Source organism: Solanum lycopersicum, chromosome 4 (genome assembly GCF_036512215.1).
Source record: "Solanum lycopersicum chromosome 4, SLM_r2.1".
NCBI classification, from domain to species: domain Eukaryota; kingdom Viridiplantae; phylum Streptophyta; class Magnoliopsida; order Solanales; family Solanaceae; genus Solanum; species Solanum lycopersicum.
Window position 1 is genome coordinate 23,987,589 of NC_090803.1, and position 14,185 is coordinate 24,001,773.

The following is a 14,185-nucleotide window of genomic DNA, read 5'->3' on the forward strand; positions in this document are numbered from 1 at the left end:
AATTTTCCGCATTTTAACCTATGATATGTAATGACGAATGCGAATAGGTTAGTCTTAGTCCTCTCTAAGGATGACGACGCCAGTTACATGTGGCGGGTGCTCCCCGGATGTGACAAACATCGTAACAGAGCATGAGGTTGAATATCCTTAGGATTGATGTCTCACTAAACAACGTCTATGTAGATTCTTATTTATAATTGTGAATCTCTCCACACTTATAAAAGAGAGACTATGTGATACTCAAGAAATCCTCATATTTTTATATTCCTATGTCATTCCTTTACAATTTTACTTTATGTGTTCTTTTCACCTAAACCTTTTATTATGGTTGTAGGTATAAATACTAGAAGGCCGGTTGCAAAAATGACTGAGGAAGGTGTTGTAAATGCGGGAGCTCATGAAAACCAAGTTCCTCCGCAAGACAATCTAGTCCCTCCACTTGAGCAAGTTTGCATGGGTGATCGAGTTCCGGTTATTTCTCCACCGATGACATATAGATATATAAGCGCAGTTTTTCTCAATTTGGCCCAAGCCATGACTTCCCAAGATAATGTCGTCACTTCTCAAGTCCAAGCAATGACTGTTGAAGTGAATCAGGAAGTTGGACCCCATATGCCTCTACATGCTATCACTATGGCTTCTCGTTTTGGAAAATTTAGTAGGATGAACCCTCCAATATTTTTCGGGTCAGAAGCGGGTGAAGGCCCCCAAGACTTTCTAGATGAAGTGTATAAGATCTTATTTGTTATGGGTGTGACTACGGGTGAAAGGCCGAGTTGGCAAACTTGGTACACTCAATGGATGGATAATAGGGTGCTAAGAGGTGCTCCGTTTACATGGAATATCTTCAAGAGGGCTTTCCTTGATAGGTTTTTTTAGAGGTATTTTAGGGAAGATAAGGTAGAAGAATTCATCAACCTTCGTCAAGGAGGTACTATTATTCTTGATTATACTTTGGAGTTTACAAAATTGTCTAAGTATGCTCCATCCTTGGTATATAACCCAAAGGATGAGATTAGTCATTTCCTCACAGGAGTGTGTGGTGACATAGTAGAAGAATGTCATTTGACTATACTTCATGACAAAATGAACAACTCTCGTCTAATAGTTCATGCTCAACAAGTGGAAGAAAGTAGACTTAAGAGGAAGAATAGAGAGGCCGAGAGGGAAAAGTATTTTGAAAGCGGTTTGTCAAAGAGGAGGTAATAAATTCAAGATAAGCCTAGATTCAAGAAGAGGTTCTCCAATCAAGTCCCGTACAAATTTTACAAGGCTCGTGATGATATGGTGTTTAACCCTAAGTATCAAAAGGGAAGAGGTACTAGTTCACCACAAGAAGTCTACTTGTGGAAAGTGTGGCAAGAAACATATGGGTGAATGCCTAGTTGTGACGAACAATTGCTTTGTGTGTGGTAAAAGGTGTCACAAGGTTATTGATTGACCTAATGTGATGGGGAAATACATGGGGAATGGGAAAGCATGTGGCACTAAAGTTGATGCTCCAAGAAAGAATATGTTTTACGCTCTCCGCCCTAGAGGTGAACAAGAGATTTCTCCCGATGTGGTGACAAGTATATTACAAGTCTTCTCATTAAATGTTTGTGCTTGACTTGATCCTGGTGATACCTTGTTGTTTGTTAATCCTTTAGTAGCTAGAAAGTTTTATATTTTTCTTGATATCCTAAATGATCCTTTTATGATGACTATCCCAGTAGGTGTTTCGGTGGTTGGGAAAAGGTTATATAGAAATTGTCTAATAATGTTGCCTAATAGAGTTACCCATGTTGAATTGTTAGAACTTGATATGGTTAATTTAAATGTCATTTTGGGAATGGATTGGTCGCATGCTTGTTTTGCTTCCATTGATTGTAGGGAAAAAGTGGTCAAGTTTAATTTTCCTAATGAATGCGTCTTACAGTGGAAGGGGGGGATTTCTACTCCTAGAGGTCATTTTATTTCTTGCCAAAAGTCTTGTAAGAGGATATCTAAAGGGTGTTTAAACCATATTGTAAGAGTCAAATATTTAGACTTCAAAACTCTTCCCATTAATTTAGTCCCCGTAGTGAGGGAATTTCCACAGGTCTTGTCTAATGATCTTCCCGAAATTCCTCCTGAAAATGAAATTAATTTTTGTATTGACTTGTTACCAAGTACAAGCCCCATTTCAATTCCTCCTTACCGAATAGCTCCAGCCAAATTGAAAGACTTGTAGTCTTAATTTAAGGATTTACTAGACATATGCTTCATTCAAGCTAGTATTTACCCATGGGATGCTCCGGTTTTATTTCTAAAGACGAAGGATGGGTCACTTAGTATGTATATTGACTACCGGCAACTAAATAAAGTGAATAATTATAATAAGTATCCTCTCCCTCGGATTGGCGACTTGTTTAATCAATCAAAGGGGCAAACTACTTTTCCAATATTGACTTGAGGTCCGGATATAACCAACTTAGGGTAAGATAAATATATTCCAATACGGCCTTCCGAACAAGATATTGTCACTATTAGTTTAGGGTTATATTTTTTGTATTAACTAATTCTCCACCAACATTTATATACCTAATGAATAGGGTTTTTAGAAACTACCTAGATTCTTTTGTGATAATATTCATTGATGAGATCTTGGTCTGTTCAAAGAATGAGGGTGAACATATGGAGAATTTGAGAGTGGTGTTACAAGTATTGAAGGAACATCAACTATTTCACAAGTATAGCAAGTGTGATTTTTGGTTAAGATAGATGGCTTTTCTTGGTCATATCATCTCTAGTGAGGGGTAGAGGTTTATTCAAAGAAAATCGAAGAGGTTAGAAATTTTCCTAACCTTTGTCTACAATAGATATAAGAAGTTTCGTGGGTCTAGCCGGGTACTATAGGAGGTTTGTGGATGATTTTGTGTCCATTGCACATCCCTTGACCACTTTGACCAAAAAGAGTGTGAAATTTGAGTGGTCGGAGTCTTGTGAAATAATCTTCTAAATCATGAAAGATAGGCTTGCAACCGCTCTAGTGTTGACATTACTGGATGGTACCAAGGGTTTTGTAGTATATTGTGATTCAACCCGAGTGTGATTGCGTTGTGACCTTATGCAACATGGGAAGGTTATAACTTACGCCCCTAGGCAACTCAAGGTTCATGAGAAGAACTACCTAACTCATGATCTTGAATTAGCAGTCGTGGTGTTTGCTATGAAAATATGAAGGCATTACCTATACGGTGTCCATGTTGATGTGTATACCAACCACAAGTCTTCAATATATGTTTACTCAAAAGGAGGTAAATCTCTGACAATTAAATTTTTTGGAATTGGTACAAGATTACAACATTAATGTTCTCTACCACCCCGGCAAGGCGAATGTGGTTGTGGATGCTCTAAGTTGTATGACCATGTGTAGTGTGTCTCATGTAGAATAATACAAGAAAGACTTAGTGAAATATGTTCGTAGGTTGGCTCCTTTGGGTTTTAGATTGGAATTCTCCTAATTATGGTTTTATGGTCCATAATAACTCTGAATCATCCTTGGTGGTTGAGGTTAAGTCTAAGCAACATCATGATCCATCATTGATGGAGTTAAAGGAATCAGTTCCTAGTAAGCCTTATGAGTTAATTTCCATGGGGGGGATGGTGTTTTGAAGTACCAAAAGATGTTGTATGTGCCCAATGTGGATGATATGAGAAACCGAATCCTAGAGAAACCTCATGGTTCCCGTTATTCAATTCATCCGAGTTCTACTAAGATGTATCATGACCATAGAGAAATATTTTCGTTGAATGTCTTAAAAAGAGACATAGCAAAACTTGTTGCAAAGTGTCCAAGTTGCCAACAAGTGAAAGTCGAGCACCAAAAGTTGTGTGGCTTACTTTAAAAATGCAAGTTCGTTTTTTAAAGTGGGAAGACATTAATATGGACTTCGTAGTGGGCTTGCCTCGGACACAAAGTCAGAATGACTCTATATGTGTTGTTGTGGGTAGATTGACAAAGTCTACTCACATTATCCACGTTAAGTCTACTTATTTGGCGCAAAAGTGTGCAAGAATCTATATAAATGAGATTGTGACTCTTCATGGGATCCCTTTAGCCATTATTTCGGATAGAGGTGCTCAATTTACATCTCGATTTTTGAGGTCATTCCAAAATGGGTTAGATGCTCAAGAGAAATTAAGCACCACTTTTCATCCCCAAATGAATGGTCAAGTGAACTGTACAATTCAAACCCTTGAGGATATTTTTAGATCTTGTGTTATAGATTTTAATGGAACTTGGGATGAACACTTGCCTTTGGTTGAGTTCTCTTATAACAATAGTTATCATTCGACTGTATCCATGACTCCTTTTGAGGCTTTGTATGGTAGGAGATGTAGATAACCAGCTGCATGGTTTGAAGTTGGCGAGTCTTCACTCTTTGGTCTCCAATTAATTTATAAAACTTTAGACAAAGTTCATATGATAAGGAACCAACTGAAAACAGCCTATAGCCGGCAAAAGTCTTATGCCGACAATATGAGAAAAGACATAGAATTTGAAGAAGATGATAATGTGTATTGGAAAATTTCACCTAGGAAAGGGGTAATGAGATTTTGCAAGAAAGGGAAGTTAAGTCCTCGCTATGTGGACCCCTATGAAATTTTGCAAAGAGTTAGCAAGATTTCATACGAGGTGAGATTACCTAGTGAGCTAGCTTTGATTCACCAGGTATTCCATGTATCCATTCTTAAGAAGTGCACTGGTGATCTTGAGTCCATTACTCCTATTGAAGGTCTAGATGTGGATGACAACCTCTCCTATGAACAAGTTCCGGTGGAAACACTTGATCGAAAAGTGAAAAGTTGAGGAACAAATAGGTGGCCTCCGTAAAGGTGTTATAAAGGAACCACCTAGTTGAGGGAGCAACATGGGAGGCCGAGACCGATATAAAGGCCCCTTATCCTGATCTATTTGCTAATTAAGGTTAGTTTTTCCTAAAATAACTAATCTAATGAGTAAAATTGAATTTGACTTGTTTTTCAAAAGTGTGCATAAATACGATAAATGTTTTTGCTAAAATAAGTTTTCATGAAAAGATGCTCTTTTGCTTAATTTTCACTTGTTAGTGTATTTGGTATGTTGTTGACTTAATTAAATGATATTGATCATGTTTATGTGTTTTCAAAAGAATTTTTGCATAAGTGACTCTTTATATTGTGTTGAGATCGTGTTGATGTTGAGAAGGAAATTCCTCATGTTGTGATATTGAACACTTATATGTTGTAAGTGATTTTTTGAGTTGATATATGTAAATGTCATGTTTTTATGTTTATTTGAGTTTTAAATCATTTTGATCATGTATGTTGTTTGTTGGGATGCTAGTATTGACTTTATCATTTCCCCATAAAAGATTTTGTGTCATTTGGGGACGAATATTTCTAAGGGGGGAGGGGATAATGTAATACTCCAAAAATCCAACACTTAGAATAGAGACTCACATGTTGGTATAAGGTTGTTTACACTGTTTTAAGACCTACAATAATGTTTACAAGTCATTTAGGATGTTTTAGAGTCAAGATGTTAAGAAACGTCCATGACGTCCGGAGACTAGTAAAGTAGGTGCTAGTGTGCCTTAGCCTTTTTCATGGGATTTTAGGAGTCAGAATTTGATGAAATTTTGTGAAAGCTGTCAAACATGTATTAAAGAATATATAGGGTTGAAATATTCGGGTACGACTAGCTAAGGATGACCCCAGGGGTCCTTGGAGAGGACACTTGCATTTGATCCAAATCTGCAAAACTAGGCAGTGTGGAAAGTGTCCACCTACACTTGCCATCGATGGCAATTCTCTTAAAGGATGGGCGTTGATGCCTTCGTAGACCAACACATAGAAACTTTCCAAAAATGGCCAAAATGTATACTCTCTTGATTTACCTACGGATGTGCAGGACAATTGGGTGGAGAGGCATCGACTAACTTAATTAGTTAATTAGTTAGGGTTATTAGGGGTGAAGGTGTTACTAATTAAGTTAGATAAGTGATTATATAAGCTACCCTACGACTAAATCCATCTTGAAACCCCAAAATTCGCAAACTCAAATCTCTCTACCTTCTCTCTACTTTTTCTCTCGCAAAGAAACTCAATGTAAGACCAAGCTAAAATGCTTATAGGGAATAAAGAACATTGCTTTTCTCCATAAATCTTAAAATATTAACATGGTATGGTAACCTTTCACCTCTAGGACTCCTTTCCTCAAAGGGTTATTTCAAAGTTAATTTCCAAAAGATGATTTGAACAAGGGTTTCTTTCTAATCTGTAATTGATCTTAAAATTTGTTTTTATTGAGTTTTGATGATTATTATGATGTATTATTGTTAAATTATCATAGTTGTTGATTTGAAACCTAGTATGTGGAAGAGATCATGAATTGACCCAAATTACTAAATCCTAGGTTATGAATTCATGTTGAATTCATTAGTCTTGATGCAATTAACTTAGTTCTTGTGTTAATTCCTATTGAATGATGTTATTACATCTATTGTTGGATGAAATTTGTTGGTTAATGGTAATATCATGGATGATGGCTTTGAAGGAGAAATGGTAAGACTTTGTGATCTTGAACCTTTACTTGAATTGTGATGGCTTTTACTTTATGATAAAGTTCAATTGAAGCATGTATTGTGATTTGATTAAGAAGGTGTTGGTATGATGATGCAATTAAAATTTCTTGATTATGTGAATTGTGAGATTATGATTAAGATGTAATGGTAATTATTTGCTATGAATTACGTATGTGCCTTACTATGATAAGATGATGTTAATGTGTGAATCTCACATATCAAGGTTGTATTGAAAGGGTATTCTCATGCAATTCCTATTGATATAATAACTATGACTAGACAAGGGGTTATTCCTCTATGTACTAAACTAACTTATGATTATTAAAGGACTTAAAAACATTTCAAAAAGGTACACTAGATTAGCACCGAGTTAGCTAGAAGTGAGGAGTCTCCCTTGCAAAGTAGGGAAGGTAGGTTCATTATTGTACTCATGAGATTGGAGACTATAAGGCAATGTGCATAAAGAGAGTCCAAATATATCGCTTAGTTTTAGAACTATGTTTCCTCCATAGGAATACTAGCTAGTGGATTCACCTATATGCTCTGTTCATGCTTTTGTACTTTCTTGGGAAGTAGACCACTTTCTTTCAGTGTAGAGTTTCACGACACCGCATCCCACACTTAAATCTTTTTGGTCTATGTAAGTTAAGTCAAGTGTTACCTAAGGAAAAATTAAGTAATAAAGTGAACACTAACTAGGGCGAATTAAGGTGTTTGACTTAGTTTAGGTAGAGTTATGAGATTCTACCTATACATTGCACTAGTTGACCTTGAGGAAAGTCCTAGAAGGTTGTTCTTATGTTTTACAAATTAAATGTTATGTATATGTTGACTTTATATTCTGATGATCCTATATTATGTTAGTTTAATAAATGAACATGCTATAGGTCTATATTGCTAAATATGATGATGGCTACTCTTGATTCTATGTGATGTTAGGCATTGCGTGTGATCCTTTGTTTAGTTTACTTGGTTGAGTAAGGTTATGTGATTTTACTTGGTTATTGCACTTGTAGACTTGATGGTGGATTATGACTAAGGGTGTTGTATATGTTATAATGTTATGACCTCGCTTACATGCTTTGTTGTTATAATATGATGTTGATGTTGTTTTCATTATGTACTCAAATATGCTATCATATATATACTTTGTTACACTTGATGATGTCGGTATTGTGTTTTATATGGTCTTGTGCTAAAGAATATGTGATTATTTGCTTATGGATTCTTGGTTGTGCATAAGGCTTTTCAAAGTAACTTAGTATGATTTTAAACAAATGTCCCCGTTAGCATGATTTCAAATGTTTTATGTGCATGTTTCAATACTTTGTACTAGTAGTGTACTAACCCATATTTCTATATTTCTACAATTATGTAGGTTTTTCCCGTTGAGCTTCTAGAGGGCCATAGGAAGATAACTTGGACTTCTATTCTCCAAGTTTGGTAGGTCCTCACCTTGTGAGGATAATGCCACTATTTATCTATTTGATATTGTTCTAATGTTAAGACATTTAGTTCATTCTAGTTCATTTGAAGACTATTGTTGTATATACCTATATGTGGCTTTTGTTGTAATGAAATATGGGCTATGCCCGAATATTGTACTCGTTCTAGATGGTTTAAATGTGATACGTTCCTATGATATAGTCTTTATATATTGTGTATGTGAACTAAAAATAGAAGCCTATGTATGCTTCCTATGTGAGGAGTAAGTGAGAGGTTTATGTAAACCTCACAAGATTGCGAAACCTAATATTTCTAAATTTTAACCTATGATATGTTATGATGAATAATAAGAGGTTATTCATAGTCCTCTTTGAGGACGCCGACGCCGATTACGTGTAGGGGGTGCTCTCCGAATGTGACAGTTCTAAGAGTTGTTCTTATGCATTACTTTGGTCTATTTATTTAAACCTTTAGAGTTTATGGAACTCTTTATAATTTTTGCATTTGAACATGCTTCTTTATCTTTAAATTTATATTATTATGTTTAAGGTTGCTTAGTTGGGTTGCAGTAATGTTTCTCCCACTGGACCGTTAGTGTTTGCGCCAATCACTACGGTCTTGTTCATGAAAATGTTAGTATCAGAGACCTAGGTTCATACATCTCATTGTACCAAAATGATTATAGTCTTGTGTGATGTTACTAAAGACGTCTATACATTTATGCAAGAGGATATACGACTTTAGAAAATAATCTTTTCTTTCTACTCCTTTCGTGCTATGACTTGAATCCAATTCGTATATGGGTGATACAAATTGGTATTTTTCCTCCTTTTCTCTATAGTTAGAATTAGAGTAACATAAGTTGTAACTTGGTATCTTTCCTCCTTCACTCTATGGTCACAATTAGAGTAACATAAGTGGTAACACCATTACTAGCCATAGAAACCGTGTCTTTGGAAATAGGTAAGTTTCCGTGGCACACTATGGGCATGTAATGACTAGTGACACACATGAGGTTTTTTTATGCTATTATGGTTGAAAACTTCAATCATCATGGGTAATTAATATGAATATTCTACAATTTTCTCATTTATTATGGTGAACTGTTTCATAAGATTTATAAGGTAGAGTGACTTGGTGTTGAGTTTATGATTTACTAGTCAGTGGACACAAAAATATGGTGAGGGTCTCATGTTGAGTGTCAATTAGTTAATGCACTACATATGATTGGAAATGTTTTACAGCTTTCTTTATAGAGAAGTCTTCACACCCGGAGAATACACCCCCATGAGACTGGCATCGTTTACCTATCAAAGGTCGCAGAGAAGCCTCTTCTTAGTGTTCATCACAATCATACAGTTAAATTTAGCGGAAAATTAGAACTTTAAGCATACATATATATATATATATACATATATATATATGTATATATATGTATATATATATATACATATATATATATATATATGTATGTATATATATGCAAAAACCATCTAAGAGTTCAAGAATGGACTTAGACAATCAATATTCAATATTCCATATAGGCCTTAATACAAAAGAATCCAAAGAGAACATGATGGAAATAGATAATCCTAATATCTACTAAAGTCTATATAAGTTGGAAAATAAATGCTAGTGTCCCGAACATGAGTACCTACCAAGACTTAGATAAAGAGTTCCAAGTTTCTTCAAATTGGTCTCCTTCAACTTCAATTAACGGAACCTACAGTTGTAGTAATATAAAGTAATAGGGTTATTACGCCACATGTACAAAGTATGGGTATATGCACATAACATATAAGGACATGCATGAAAAAGGATCATTTATTGTTTCATTAGAAAACATGCTAAGTCATGTGAAAGCATTCAATGCACATACCATATACCGTGTACAAACTAAGGTTACCATCAACTTACAACATGATCATAATCAAAGACACATTTTCATAGAGTCATGTTAACATATTTAACAAATCATATGCACATAACTTACCAAACACTTACCAATGATGTCATCCACAACCTACAAGTGCAATAGCTACGTGAATCCCAGAACCCCACACAACCAAGTAGATAAGATAGGAGATCATAAGTAAAGCTTTGCTTTATGTAACTTGTAATATAAGTAGTCATCACTTCATATGACAATATAACCCAATAACGTATTCATCATAATGACCATCATTCATGTAAGAGTAACATCATGGATCATAAACATATATCTTTCATTTCATCATTTTACATAAGAACAAACTCCTAGGACTTCCCGTACAATTAACTTGTGCAATGCCTAGGTAGAGTCCCATGCCCCTACCTACTAAGTACACTCCTCAAGTTACCCTAGTCAACGTTCATTTACTTTTCTTTAATTTTATATGAGGGAACATTTTCCTTAACCGACAAAGACGATGTGAGCTAAACATTGAATCCGGTGTCTTCCTCACATCAAAAATAGGTGGTCTATCAGCCAAAGTAGAACCTACATGACATAGCTTTCTAGGTAGATCCACTAGATAGTATCCTATTGTGGCAACAAAGTTCAAGAACTAGACATGTATTAGAGACCCATAGTTCCACATTACATGGAAGCCTCAATCTCATGAGAATCATTGTGAACCTACCTTCCACTAGGGAAGGGACACTTCTCATATCTAGTCCATTGGTGCTTATCTTAAGTCCTTTTCTTGAAATAACCTTTAAGTTTTCTTTCATCATAAACTTATCATAGGTCATAGGAGGTTAAATCCTTGTATAAACATGACCATGAGAACTTTTAGGATTAGATAAGAATTTCCTCTCATCGCAACCCTTCATATGTAAGATTAACATAACATAGTCATCTTGTGTAAAGCATACAAGAGAATATCATAGCTTGCGTTTTGGTAGTCTTATCATGATCTAATATTTAACTTGTTCATATGCCAGAAAATAAACATAAAAACATCATACATACTTTCATAACATAACATCGTGATTCAAAGGCTAACATGCACATTGTAGAGTAACAACAACTTTAGAAGACTTGCCTCTTGCTTTGAAGAACCTTATTCATCTTAAACTATTCATAATCATAATTAGTGAAATACTCAATAACATAATCAATAAAAACTCATTAAATCATGTACAATATCAATGCATAGCACAGGAGAAGGGAATTGAGTCCTAAAAGGGTTAATTAAAACCTTAAATTCAAACCCTAATGTTTACACATTATCAAATACTATAAACATCCCATACGAGACCATCACTTAGAGAAGTATCATGTATCACACAAAATTCAAACATTATCAATTAAATACTAAACAATTTGTGTGAAATTAATCTTGAAAACCATTTACTTTTTGTTCAAGATCATAAATCTTAGGTTACGAAGAAAATCCATTTTGTAGAGTAAAAAACCCTAGTATTTGAAGTTCTTGAAAACTTATCTTGAAATAAACTCTCGGGGTAAGGAAAACCAAGTGTAAAAAACCATACCTTATAGATGAATAATCCACGAAAATCTGATTAGAAACTTCGAAACCTTCATCTTCTTCCTTAAGCTTTTCTTGTTTCTTAATGGAGTTTGGAAAAGAGAGCATTCTTTAGAGATTGAGAGAATTTTGGTTTTTTCTGATTTTGGACGTGTAAAAGCGGTCTAAAACATAACCAATATTCATATATAGTCGTACCATGAATTACCCAAAATACCCTCCACTTAATTTTCAAAACGCCCCTCCTAAATTGACTAAAAATAGGAGATAATTTGACTAAGCCAAATCTAATAATTTGTTAAGGGTTTCAGCTTTGACTAGGATTTTTAAAAATTAAGTAAGTTGCTAATTTAATTAATTAAGTTACCTAGTGCAATTACTAAAGTACCCCTAAGTCACTAGGACAATAACCAACCCCTTTCGACCATCTTAGGTTAGGTACTATGATGTTTCTTTTGTTAGTTACTCGGCTAATGTCACCCGGTTAGGTTTTAGGATTTTGGGTACACTAGTTAGTTTATTTTGGTTAGTCCCAAGTTAGTTAGTTAGTGAGGTAAGTTAGTTAGAGACAAGGAATGTTTAGGAAGCTACGCCCCATGTGGCTTTACCATCATGCATGCCTGCCCCCTAACCGCCCTAACCGAATTCGATTAGGGCTTGCTCTCTTGCACATGTGCTTGAATATGTGATGCAGATGTGCTTGCACATGTGTTGATGCAAATTTCTTGTCCAAGGACCCTCACTATATCCTTGGTATGGTACCTAGGCTTGACACTTGGATGCCTCGTAACTAATGTGTACAACTAAGAAATTAATATTTTAGCTTAGGGTAATTATTGTAGGTACAATTACTAAACAAGCTTGGATTAAAGTATTCAAACATAAAAGTATATCTTAATATATAGAAATTGGCTAAACATCAAAGTGTATTTTAAGTTATTTGTTCATACATAGAAATTGGCTAACACCCTTAAGCCAATATTCTCTAACATGCCCAATATTACTCAATATTGGGCATTGGGATTTCTATGTGCCCCAATACATATTCTTAAACCTAACAGACTCTTCACTAGACAAGTACATTTTCTAGAATGTTACAGAAGTATATACCCTGATCTTTGAGGGATAGAAGGAGAGATGAGTTCTTGAATATAGAGCAACATAATATAATTTTTTCAGCCGATAAGGTCAGATTTTATGTATGGTACTCCACGTTGCTTAAGTCAAGAAAAGTAATTTCGTCATTTGTAAAGGGATTAAGATCAGATTTTCTGATTCAAGCTTATAGGTGAAAACATTCATGAAGTTTTGTAAAGAACAGCTAGATAATGAACATCATTACTTTGGAAATTCATGTGGCATCGTTATCCGAAAATGTATAGGTTGCTTAGTAAATGAAGAAATTATATTGCGACATTTGAGTTTAGAATCCTTACTATAATTTTCTTGATTGACTGTATAGCTAAGAGTATCATGATACGACTACTACAATAACAGTGATACCTACTTGGTTATGTTATAAGTGTGTTACAATTGTAGGGAACCTAGACTTATAATGAGGGAATAAACGCGGCCGTGGAGGATAAAAAATGGTAATACAAGCAGAGGTACGGTGCATCCAGGCAACGAGGTATCGTGTCAAGATAACATGGCTCGGTGTTATGCCTTTCCTGGCAAGATCGAGATAGAGTCTTTGGATGTAGTTGATCACATGTATTATTCTTGTTTGTAACCGGATATCTAAGGTGTTGTTTTATTCGGGGTCTACTTATTCCTATGAGTCAGTTCGATTTGCCCCAATTTTGATATCATTTGTGATGTACTCGATGTCACCATCCATATTTCTACCCATTTGGAGAGTCTATCATAGTCACCCTTGTCTATCGTACATGTCTTATTTTGTGTATGAGTCTTCAGAGTTTGGCTGATTTGGTTATTTTAGATATGCATGACTGCGATATCATCATAGAAGTTACTTGGTAGTCCCGCTATTATATTGTGCTTAATTGTAATGATATGTTTATTACTCTAGAGATCATCGACAAGGAAAATTTAGAGTGGAAAAGGGTGTTCTAGTCTTAGCCATCTAAGATTATATCCTCCATTCGAGTTAGGAAACTAGTGGGGCAGTGTTTTTTGGATTACTTGGATCATATTCAAGATGTTGAGGTTGTGTCTCTCAATTAAGTTTATTCATGTGGTGTCAAAATTTGGAGAAGTGTTTCCTACTTATTTGCTTGGTATGCCTCAAGGTAGATATTAATTTTTGCATTAATTTTGAGCATGGTACCTGCCCGATTTCTATTCAATACTAATTTCTTATGTCTTAGGGTTAGAAACCATCTGTTCATTATTCCTAGGATAATGGGAATAACCTTTCCATGAATACCTTCGTCGATTCCTATAACGACCATGTCCGTCGGACCCATCATAGGAGAACTTATCATCATATATTATAGAACTCTTTTTCTACCTGTATATCTCATTTAGTTTTTCCTCCTGAATTCATTGGGTATGAATCATAAGACGAGCAATATCCATGTCTTTAACAAGCATAGTTGTACGACATTTTATTACCACTAGATAAAACACTCCAACAAAAAACTAATTCATCTTAGTCCTATGCTCCACCACAAAAGAAGAAAGATACTTTGATAGTTGGGTAAACCTCAACGC